At 48.3% G+C, this 12,083-nt stretch overlaps 1 non-coding gene across 1 annotated transcript; it reads left to right on the top strand.

The window, feature by feature from the left end:
* The first annotated feature begins 619 nt into the window (after positions 1–619).
* On the top strand, positions 620–783 carry LOC138498998 (U1 spliceosomal RNA). Its single transcript, XR_011279064.1, has one exon. It is a non-coding gene; the product is annotated as a U1 spliceosomal RNA (small nuclear RNA).
* The last annotated feature ends 11,300 nt before the right edge of the window (positions 784–12,083 follow it).

Below are 12,083 nucleotides of genomic sequence, written 5' to 3'. Positions count from 1 at the left end.
TATTCTTTAAAATGTACAATTTGCATCACATTTGATCAAAAACCTCCCACCTGGGAACTATTCAAACAGTGTCATAAAAGGAATGAATTCCCATTTGCAACTGTGGGCCACTTTTCCGTTGGTGCTCGAGACAATTTTATGCCCCAGTCCGACCCTGGGTGCAGACTGGGACTGGCCTGTAGAGCAAGCTGCTTACAGCCCTGTCCGGCACCAATCGGACACAATCAGGTGTTGCTGTGCCTGGATGGGGGGGCATCCGGCCTGAGACGCTCTTGTTAAGCGGGGTGACCTGTCGGCTTGGAAGGGGATCTGGGGATGACAGGCCAGTGGGCAGACAGCAAGCCTCCTGCTTTCCGACTGGGCCTGCTGGTTGGCAGCCAGGCACGAATTTATGCGAATCTCGGGTAAAGCCTGGCCTGATGGGATAAAGGAACTGTGCTACAATGTGCCTCTTCTGCTTGGCTCTGCCTGCCGCAGCTTCCCCTACACATGGGACAGGCAGCTCTGCAGATGCTGAGGGCTTCCAGGAGGGCTGGGTCTGGGTCAGGGCCTGCCTTCTCACCCTCACTTAGCGGGGCTTCCAGAACAGGCCCAAACACTACCCTTACGCATGCAACTTATACCTAACTAGCAGGAGAGAATCTGTGATCAGAAAGGCTGGTCTCCCAAGGTGACGCTCATCCATTACACATCGGATTTGCTGACCCATGCAACGTCCCTAAATTCAGGATACTCTACTGCATTATTTCTTGTAGTGTGGGACTGCATTTGCACTTTCCCCTGATTTATTGGTGAAAGAAAGAAAGAAAAAGTAAAGTGTGCACACGAGCAAGTAGTTTGGTTGCACACAGAGCTGTGCTTTGACTGGCCTATAGGCCCACGGCCGAACCAAAAACGCAAAACGCTTGTGTGGGCCATTTTTTTGGGTCAAATTGGCCAGTATGATGAGTTACCTAACTATGCAGCTAATCGTTTTGACCAGTGTTGCTTAATAAATATTCTTTAAAATGTATAATTTGCATCACATTTCATCAAAAACCTCCTCCTTAGGTACTATTCAAACAGCTTTACAGAAGGAATGAATTCCCATTTGCAACTGTGGGCCACTTTTTCGTTAGTGCCAGAGACAATTTTATTCCCCAATCTGACCCTGGGTGCAGGCTCGAACTGGCTTAGCGGGCAATAGGCCCATGGCGGAACCAAAAACGCAAAATGCTTGTGTGGGACAGTTTTTTCAGGTCAAAGTGGGGCACTTTTTCAGCCAGTGTGGGCCAGTTTGATGAGTTACTTCACTATGCGGCTAATAGTTTTGACCAGTGTTGCTGAATAAATATTCTTTAAAATGTACATTTTGCATCACATTTTATCAAAAACCTCCTCCTTAGGTACTATTCAAACGGCGTCAGAAAAGGAATGAATTCCCATTTGTAACTGTGGGCCACTTTTTCGTTGGTGCCCAAGATTCTTTAAAATGTACACTTTGCATCACATTTTATCAAAAACCTTCCCCTTGGGTACTATTCAAACGGCGTCAGAAAAGGAATGAATTCCCATTTGTAACTGTGGGCCACTTTTTCGTTGGTGCCCAAGATTCTTTAAAATGTACACTTTGCATCACATTTTATCAAAAACCTCCTCCTTAGGTACTATTCAAACGGCGTCAGAAAAGGAATGAATTCCCATTTGTAACTGTGGGCCACTTTTTCGTTGGTGCCCAAGACACTTTTATGCCCCAGTCCGACCCTGAAGCGATGGCCCACTTAATTGCCAAGGCTTCAAGTTCTATCACTGCATAGTTCTTTTCCATGGGGAACAGTTTTCGGGTAGTCTGGAGAATGGGATGTTCTAGCCCGTCATGGATCTGGAACAATACTGCACCTAAACCAGTCAATGTAGCGCCAGTTTGTAATATAAAGTCCTTAGAAAAGTATGCTACCTTGAGAATAGGGCTTTGACATAGTTTGTTTGAGGACCCGATAACATGTTTCTTACTACTTATCCCATATGAGTTTCTGGGGTTCTGCATTATGCAATTTGTCGTTAAATCTGGCTGTTTTATCAGAACAATTAGGAATAAACCTTCGATAGTATCCAATTAACCCCAGGAAAGATCTATCTTTCAAAACACTTTATTAGCATTTTAATAAACAAACTGTCAAACAATAACAACCCCTTCCTTCCCCAATACCCCCCTTTTCCATTATTTCCCATTGTAGTTGTCAGTGTCTTTTCTTCCTTGTAGCTTCTTCCTCCTTTCCCTATTTTCCTCCCCATAGCATATCCCCCCCAATCATCCTCGTGAAATAATGTATATACTGGTTATCAGTATCCATCTGGAACTCTCTCTGTTAACATTTCTCACCCCCATTCCTCCCTCCCTTCTCACCTCCATGTCTTTCGCCTCTTCACCCTTCACCCCTGTTGTCTCACGGTGGTCTCAGCTCTTTTGATATGCATAGGTTATTCAACAATTGACCCCAGTCTGCTGTTACCCCGTCCCCATCTATCAAGTTCTCATTAGCCTGCAGTATCTCTAATTCTGCCATACCCCATCTCCAGACATCTGCCTGCCATAACGACACTGACGGCCCCAGTGGATGTTTCCAGGCTATAGGCATTTGGCATTTAGTCAAGATCAATAGGAATGTAGCAAATGTATTCTGAGACTTATATCTCTTCCCTTCCGAGAGTATTCCCCGCAGACAGGCCCTTGGGTCACACTCCATCCTCGTACCTAGCAGTTAATTAATCCCCTTAATAACTGTTTCCCAGTATCTCGCTATAATTCTGCAGTCCCAAACCATATGCCAGTGTCCTGCCTGACCTACCCCACATCTTGGATATTCATGACTGAGAGTCCCATTCATCGCTTGGAGCTTGGTTGGTGTCACATATACTCTATGTAGCAAGTTAAACTGAGTCGGTTGGAGTCTATCGTTTTTTGATACCTTGGGACCTGTTCCCAAATCTTAGTCCATTCTTTTTCCGATATCGGAAACCCTCCATCAACCTCCCATTTGCCCTTTACTTTCAATTCCTTACAGGGTACCTCCTCCTGTAGTGCCTGATAAATGCGAGAGATTTTCACCTTCCCCCCTGCCTGATCTAATAAGAGTTGCATTAATGGGCTAACAGTTCCATTGGTACTCCCTCCCATATCTCCACCAGTCTCTTAACTACCGCCCTGTATGATATGAATAATCGCTTGGGTAGCCCGTACTTTGTAACACCTGTACTTTGCACATCACTCCAAGAATGTCATCAAGGTCCCTTCCATAAAAAGGTCCCCGCAGGGTTAGGCAGCAGGGTGACCAGTTAAATAACAAATTGGATAAACAAATGAATAGCATTAGGATTAATATCACTCACCCACTAATATCTCCAGCTACATTTGTGGAAGCCCTTTGGGAAATTGAAAAACCCACAACAAAAAAGGGAGGGACTCTAGTAAAATATCTTCATAGATTTGATCAAGAAACCGCAGCCCGTAAAAGAGATTTTAACCACGCTATACGGAAGCTTAAACGGGAAGGAAGTGACTAAAACATGATATATAGGGAAATAAAATCTCTACGAAATAAACAGTGAAATTGGTCTTGTCTCCAAAGGGCAGGTAAATTGGATTTAGATGGAAAAGAGATGTTGAGAGCAGTAATGGAGTCTAATTCCAGACATTTTTGGAATATAATGAACGACTCTTCCTCAAAGAATTCCAGCTCTCAGTCTAATTGTATTGGTGAGTCGGCTTGGATAAAACATTTTCAATCGGATTCCAAGATGGCACCCGTTGTAGGAGGACGCGTCTGATCGTCTCTCCTCCCTGGGCCACAAAACTTAGCCCATCAATGAAGCGAAACGGACGATCCCGCGCCTGATAGCACATCAGCGGGACACAACAGAAGGTTGAGGGGGGCCCCTCGAGACAGGCGAGCTGTGCCGCGCCCGAGCCTGCCGGCGAGAGACCTTGCATCAGTTGGCAATAACACCAACCACTGTGAGTTTGACGGGCTCATCAGAGGAGAGCCCGCGGTGCTGGGGGCCGCAGCCCGGGAGAGCAGGCGCGGAGGCCCGGGTGGCAGGGAACACCCGCACGAGTGAGCGGAGTGTGCAGTCTCGGGCCTCCCCGGCGGGGACTGGTGTCAAGACGTGGCGGACTCCCTACACAGAGCCGCTGGAGTGCTAGGGAGAACCAACACATACAGTGGCCCCCCAGGGGACAGACAGTGAGCCGGACCGGAGCTGGCACGGGTCGGGTGGAGCCTACCCGTCACCAGAGAAACGCGAGGACCCGGAGCCCAGGTGGCGAAGCTCCGAGGAACGGAGGAGCGCAGCCCAGTGCACCCACCGGGCGAGCAGAGAGCCCCGGGTGCAGCGGAGCGGAGGCTGATCGAGGGCCACGGGAGGTGAGAGCAGCTCCGGGAAAGGCCCCCCCCCATGGTGCAAAAAGACTCACACCTAGCATTGCAGAAGGAGCTGGTGTGGGGGCACCCCCAGATGGACCATTCACTGACGGTTTGAGGCCCAAACACCAGATCTAGGCTACCCACTCTACATACACCACGAGGGATCTCACACACAAGCAGCAATAAGGAAGGGGGAGGCCCATAAAAAGACACCCCACCGGGCGCCTCCAAAAAGAGGACGCACGAGTAACGAGGGCCCACGGATCCATCCCCATTGAAATTTGAAAACGGCCACAGTCCCCACCAGCTACCTACAAGCGCTGCCCCGACAGACAAAGGCAAGTAGAAATAACGGGCACTGCAGGACAAGCCCACAGTCGTCTGGGTTCGGACCTCGCCTGGGAATGGGCGACCCTACGAGCCCCCTCAGGATCAACACACGGAGGTTCCCCCGGGAACTACAGGAGCAAGCCCCCCAAGGCACACCATAATCACCCCCAGTAAGGAACATAAATGTCCAAGACGCAGGGGGGATCCTCCACGCGGTCCTCCCCGCCGAGAAGCCAAAGAAAGAACTTGAAGCAGTTCTGGGGGACCCAGGTCGGACCCACGCCCACATCGGAAGACTTCCCCCCCGCTAGGCCCCACCTTGACCCGAGGAAGGATGGAGGGAACTACAATGAATAAAGCGGACATGCAAGCGTGCTTTAAAGATCTGCAATTGTAACTACTAACTTCTGTCCAAGAGCAGTTCAAACTCCTGAGGGGAGAGATGGTACAATCTATCCAGGAAATCAGACAGGGCGTTACCAAATTGGGGGAGAGAACTGATACACTGGAAAGAAAACTCCAGCAAGTATGACACCCATAAGTCAGAAGAGACATTAGATAGGATAGCCCAGACCACCATGTACCTCGAACAGCAATGCGAGGATCTTGAAAACAGATCGAGGAGGTCCAATGTCAGAATCAAAAACCTACCTGAAACCATAGGGGACCCTGACCTGAAGTCTACAGTCGCGCAACTGTTCACGGGGATCCTAGCTGAAGAAGTCGACCCAGAGATGGGGATCGACCGTATCCACAGAGTGGGTCCTACAAGGGGGGCTGAACCGGGAATGAGACCCAGGGATGTGCTGGTGGCCATGACATCCTACACCCAGAGAGAGCAGATACTGAGGAAGGCCAGGCATTCCCCGCCGATTAGAGTAAATGGCCAGGGGGTACAATTATACCAGGACTTGGCCCAGGCCACCCTGCTTAAAAGACGGCTGATGGGCCCGGTGGTCCTCCACCTGTCCGCAGCCCAGGGCAAATACAGATGGACATTCCCGTTTGGTCTCCTATTTACATGGGACGGAGTTCAACACAGGATCCCTTCCAGTGAAGAAGGAGAAAGGTTACTGGGCATATCAAGTGGAGAAGATGGGGCACGCCCGGATCCCCGGGGGAGACTCAAGGGGCCAAACCAACAAGAGGGATGGGAGACGATCCACAAAAAAGGAAGAGTAAGGAAGGCCAGACAAGCCCGGGGGCACGCCAAGCACTCTTTAAACCCAGAATGACCTATGGCCCGCTGATGTAACGTTAACGGGAGAAGAGGAACGTGGTTGATGCGCCCATCTGTTACATAGTAGGCCAGGAGAGGAACGAGGAAAAACCTGATGGAACTGCTAGTGGGGTTTAGTACTCCCCACAATCTGTTTATGAGGGAAAACACGAGCCGGGAGCTGTGGACATTTTGCCTCTGGGCATGTAGCAACCCGGCCCTGACCTCATGGGTATTGTTGGGGGGGAGGGAAAATGGGGGGACTCCAAGTTAGAGGCATCAAGACGACATTTTGGCAGGACACTATCTACAACTGATAAAAGAAGCGACCATAGCAAGTCTATCCACCAACCTCACAATGAACACGACACAGAAGGTCCCGGTGACAGTGCTCTCGCAGAATGTATGAGGTATGAACACCCCCGTAAAAAGATCCAAACTGGACAGACAGGACTGGAAGCAGAAATCGAACATCCTACTGTATCAGGAAACGCATAGCGACAAAACCCGCATCAAGATAAAGGGGGCGAGACATGTCTTCCAGTCAAACGCAGAGGAGAAGAGAGCTAGTGTCCTGGTGGCCATAAAGGACACCTTGAAAGTCCAGATCCACGACCACAGATCCGATAGGGAGGGGAGGTATGTCTTCCTGAACATTACGGTGGAGGGGAGAAGGATCACCCTTGCATCGGTCTATGCCCCTAATGTGGGCCAAGAGGCATTCCTCAATGACATGATGGGTTCTCTTGAACAATTTGCGACAGGGGAAATCATTCTGGGAGGGGATCTGAACCTGGCCTAGGACCCCTCTCTGGACAGGTCGAGCAGAGCTAGCGAAAGCTCGAAGGCCCCCTCGGAGGCAGTAAAGAAGACATTTGACTCCCTCTCCCTGTCCGATGCCTGGCGAGCACAGCATGAGGACGGCGGGGCTTCATGCACTACTCCCATGGCCACAACTCTCTATCGAGGATAGACTACGCCCCTTCTGAGCACAATCAGACGGGCCCCATCGCCCTCTCTGATCACGCCCCAATAACCTTATCCCTGGCACTTAAAACTAGGGAGTCAAGGGTGTGGGCCTGGCGTTTCCCCTCAGAGCTCCTGCAGGATCCAGTGCTGGCCGAAGAAATCCAAGACAAGATTGATACGTATTTCATCGAAAATGACACAGGGGAGACAGGGGAGACCCCTCAAGATACGTTGTGGGATGCCTTTAATGCAGTCATGAGAGGTGAATTAATAGCAATGAAATCCAAGAGAGAGAAACAACTAGGGCATTGGGAGAGAGACCTGGAAACTCGACTGCTTGATGCCCAGAGGGAGGCAGCGGCATACCCTAGCAGGGCTAAAAGGCGGGCCATGCAACACATCCAGGGTCAGTTGGAGCTCCTGCATACCCGAAAGGTGTGTCATGCGCTCATGAAAAAGAAACAAAGATTCTACATCCTTGCCAACAAGGCGGATACCCTACTTGCTCTGCAACTCAGGGAGGTGACCAGGGCAAGATCCATCCTGGCGCTGGTGGACCCCTCAGGTGCCTGGAAAACGAGCAACGACGAAATGGGTGAAATAATGAGATACTTTTATCAAGACCTATACACAACCAGTGCCCCATCAGAGGAGGACCAAGAACTATACCTTCAGGGGGTATCCCTCCCGCATCTGTCGGAGGAAGCCCGGGAGGCACTGGACCAGCATATATCTCAGTAGGAGGTGCTACAAGCCATCAAACAACTCCCCAAGAACAAAGCACCAGGCCCAGATGGGTACACCGAAGGCTTCTACAAGAGATTTCGACACGCCCTAGCCCCCAGACTTACAAGCCTCTTTAACACCTTCAATTCAAGGGGTAATATTACAGTGTCAATGAACAAGGCAAAACTGGTGCTCTTTTTGAAGCCGGGAAAGGATCCCACCCTCCCAGGATCTTATAGACCGATAGCTCTCATTAATCTTGATGCAAAGCTTTTCACGAAAATCCTAGCGAACAGGTTAACAGAGCTCCTGTCCTCTCTGGTAGATGCAGACCAGTCGGGCTTCGTCCCTACAAGGCAAGCAGCGGACAACACCAGGAGAGTATGCCACATAATAGAAAAGGCCCAACGCACTGACATTGAGACTATACTAGTCGCCTTGGACACTGAAAAAGCGTTCGACCGAGTCGAGTGGTCGCAGCTCTTTAGAACAATGACACACATGGGCTTTGGGGACTCCTACATGGGGATGTTAAAAGCAAATTATAGAAGTCCATCCCTAAGAATCGCCGTTAACAGCTTCCTGTCCAAAACGGTTTCGCCGACGAGAAGCGCAAAGCAGGGGTGCGCGCTGTCCCCTCTCCTGTACGCTCTGTTTCTAGAGCCTCTCCTAGCAAGGATTCAACAACAGCGCCTAATTAAGGGGGTACAGATGGGCAGGATAGAACACAAAACAATGCCTTTCGCCGATGACATGCTACTGGCGTTGACCGACTCGACCAGATCTCTACCCACACTGATGAGCGAACTGGAGGCATTTGGTGCCATTTCAGGCCTAAAAATTTACAAAACTAAATCAGATACTGAATCTTTCTGCCGACCCCGTGACCATCTCAAAATTGACCTAGGAGCAGGGTGTCCAGGTAGCAAGAGGCAAGATCCCCTTCCTCGGAGTGAAGCTCACCTCCAAGACGAGTCAACTATACGCTGCAAACTACCCGGACTTGCTCATCCACCTCCAAAAGCTGCTGACGAGATGGATGCCACTATCCACATCGTGGTGGGGGTGCATCACGGCGGTGAAGATGACGATCCTCCCTAAAGTCCTGAATTACTTCCAGGCTCTTCCAATCAGGCTTCCCAGGTCCTTCTTTCGCTCTTTAAATAAAATGGCATCCTCATACATATGCAGCGCAGAAGACGGAGGGTGGCAATGACCACATTGACAACAGCTGTTCAGGAGGGAGGCCTGGCCTTCCCACACTTCAAGCGGTATTACGAAGCGGCACAGCTGCGCGTCGTTAAAGAGTGGGTGGCAGATTATCCACAGACTAAATGGGCAATGCAGGACATAGCGGTGGCCGGGGGCCCGCTCTCGAACCTCTTGTGGTCCCACAAGAAGTATAGACATATGAATACGTGAATAAGTGAAATACTGGGCGCCCCCCTCAATGCATGGGACTCGGCAGTAAGGAGAGGAAGCCTGACGACGCACGACACCCTCTCCGTTTACGCCACTATTTCACAATCCCGATTTTCCACCAGGAATGGACACGAAGGCTTTTATATCATGGAAACAGGCGGGCTGCATTAGAATTGGAAACATGTACAAAGGCAGGACAATCAGGTCGTTTGAAGAATGTGTACAAGAACCGGGAGTGGCGAGGACTGAGAAATACCAATATGTTCAAATGAGTCACTGGCTGTCATCCCGGACCAATGAAGAAGCAGGAATGAGAGACCTTACGAAATTTGACACTTATCTGATAACTGACCCAGGCACGCGCGGGTTGATTTCAAATCTCTACGCACACCTGAACTTGCAAGGGAAAAAGTATGCTGGTTGTACATGAAGAGGTGGGAGGGGACACTGGGGATGGAAATTCCGTGCTCTCACTGGGAGGGAACCTGGCGAAACATCGCCACCTTGACAAACTCCATCCACCTGTGGGAAATGTGGCAAAAAGTTCTGCTCCAATGGCATATTACCCCGAAGAGGCTGAAGGACATGTATCCGACCATGGATGGTCTATGCTGGCGTGGATGCCGTCAAGGAGGAGACTGGAAGCATATCTGGAGAACCTGCCCGAGTATCACCCCCTTCTGGAACGAGGTCAAGGCGCAAGTGGGGAAAATGGTCCAAGGGGCAGAAGGCCTAGGAGACAGCATATGGCTGGCCGGCATATGGGACCCCATACAGGAAACGCACCCTAAGCGCCAACAGAAGGTGATTATGGTTTTGGTTGTTGTGGCCTGGCTGGTCATAGCCCAAGGCTGGAAGCAGCAGACGCCACTGACACAGCTCCAATGGCTAAGAAAGGTATGGCACTTTATAACTATGGAGTGGGTAACATGTAAATTGCAGGGAATCACTGAGAACTTTCATACGAACTGGGGTCCAATTCTACAATATCTCCAGAGTGACTATATGCTCCAATGGTGCCCTCATAACATTCATATTCTTAATATGTTTTGAAGCCAAAATGAGTGTCCTCTTCATAAAACTGGTTGTAAGGTCATGTCGTCTCTAGTCTAAGCGAAGCAGGCGGAGGGGGTGCTTGGAGGGCACGTGAGAGGGATGTTATCAAAGTTGATTCTTGTTGTTATTAAAAAATCAATAAAAAGATATTAAAAAAAAACATTTTCAATGTAAATTTGAGGAATCTAATCCAATCGATTTGTCAGTTGAAAAATTGTCAGAAGTGGCTATTAACCATGGATAAAATTCAGATTGAGGATCTTATCCGCAGCTCTAAGAAATCAAGAGCATCTGGCCCTAATGGTCTGACCAATGAGATCTTAAGTAAGTCAGCTGGATTGTGGTCTTCTATTCTATTAGCCCTGTTTAATAAGATACTGAGTTCCTGCAAAACTCCACCTTCATGGAATAATGCAATAATAATTCCAATCTTTAAAAAGGGTCAGATCCAATCCAACCAACCACAGACCGATAGCTTTAATGGATGTGGACAGTAAATGGTCTTTCTACCTCAGTAAATGGTCTGTATGTGGCGTGGATGGATCCCTCTTGTGCATTTGATACCATCAATAGAGGTAAGCTATAGTGCAAATTGAAGAAATGGGGCATAGCACAGGGGCTCCTAGCTAACGTCATCCATCTGCATGAAGCCACCTCAATCCAGGTCCACTTGAACTTGACGGGCAGATTTGTCCTCAAAAATAGCAGCTACTAAAGGTATAAGACAGGGGTGTATAGTGGTGCCCTATTTGTTCATTCTGTTTTTGGCAGACCTGTGGAACTACCTCATGGGTTCGGCATTTGCACCCCCATGGATGGGAGACTAAAAAAGATCTGTGCTCTAGGTTATGTGGATTATATAATGCTGATGAATTGTACAGAGATTGGACTGCAAAGGCTGATCCTTACGTTTGCAAACTAGGCAAAAGAAAATGACCTGCTGATAAATCCCTCAAAAACTGTTGTCATGGCTTTATAATCTAATAAGGGAGGCACTGTAAAATATTTAGGTTACCAAATTAGAGCAAATTCCACAATTGCAGCTATTGAGACTCATCTTGCTAATAAAATCAGACAGTTTGTAAGTCAGATGAAATCAATCTTACATAAATACTGTAAAGTCACTTTGGCTCCCGTTCGGAAATGTTATCAAGTTTAAGTAGTCCCAGTTCTGATGTATGGGATAGAACTGGAATCCTTGATGACAAAAATCAACTGGACTCGATTTGGAGGGCGGATTGTGGAAAAAAGTTCTAAACCTGCCACCCGCCTTATCGATTTCACGGTTGAGGTACAAGCTGGGCATTCAAACGCTAGCTTCTCAAGCGGAGTGGAAAAGAATGGTCCTATATAGGCTTATCATAGTCCCAACAAAAAATTATTTATATGACGACATTAAGCGTTGTTTGGATTTAAATACCAACCGCTTTTTAAATGATCTAAAAAAGGACGTCATGCAGCAGCTCATGCTATGTAACTCGACAGAAACGGAGTTAATGGAATATCCATTAAAAAGGAAGAAAAAGTTTGCAGAAAGTGATTGGATCATAACAAGATCTTTGTTTGTGGAAAAAGTTTTGTCGAAATGTTACCTCTTCATAGACCTCCAGGTGAGTTACCAAAGTATTTGTCAGAATTTCTGAATAATTATTGGAGATCTAACTTTCTGAGGTTTAGAATGAATTTGGTAATACTGAGAGAGACCCTCAGGATAAGAAAGAAAGCTGTGAAGATTGAGGGGCTATGTGACCTTTGTGACCCTCTGCGAAAACAAATAGTGAAACATCTGTTGATAGAATGCACAGGTACTCTGAGTTTGAGAATGAAGTTCATCGGGAGATTTGTCCATGATTCTAATTGGTTGATAGCTGAGGAATTTTGGAAAAGATTATGGGAAGGGAATGAGGTTTTCTTAGTGCTGGAAGTACTAAGATTTTTAAAGGAGATCAATACCTTGA

Source organism: Ambystoma mexicanum, chromosome 5q, assembly GCF_040938575.1.
Source record: "Ambystoma mexicanum isolate Mex_15411 chromosome 5q, UKY_AmexF1_1, whole genome shotgun sequence".
NCBI classification, from domain to species: domain Eukaryota; kingdom Metazoa; phylum Chordata; class Amphibia; order Caudata; family Ambystomatidae; genus Ambystoma; species Ambystoma mexicanum.
The sequence above is the reverse complement of the archived record's forward strand: the minus strand, read 5'-3'. Positions and strand labels throughout refer to the sequence as shown.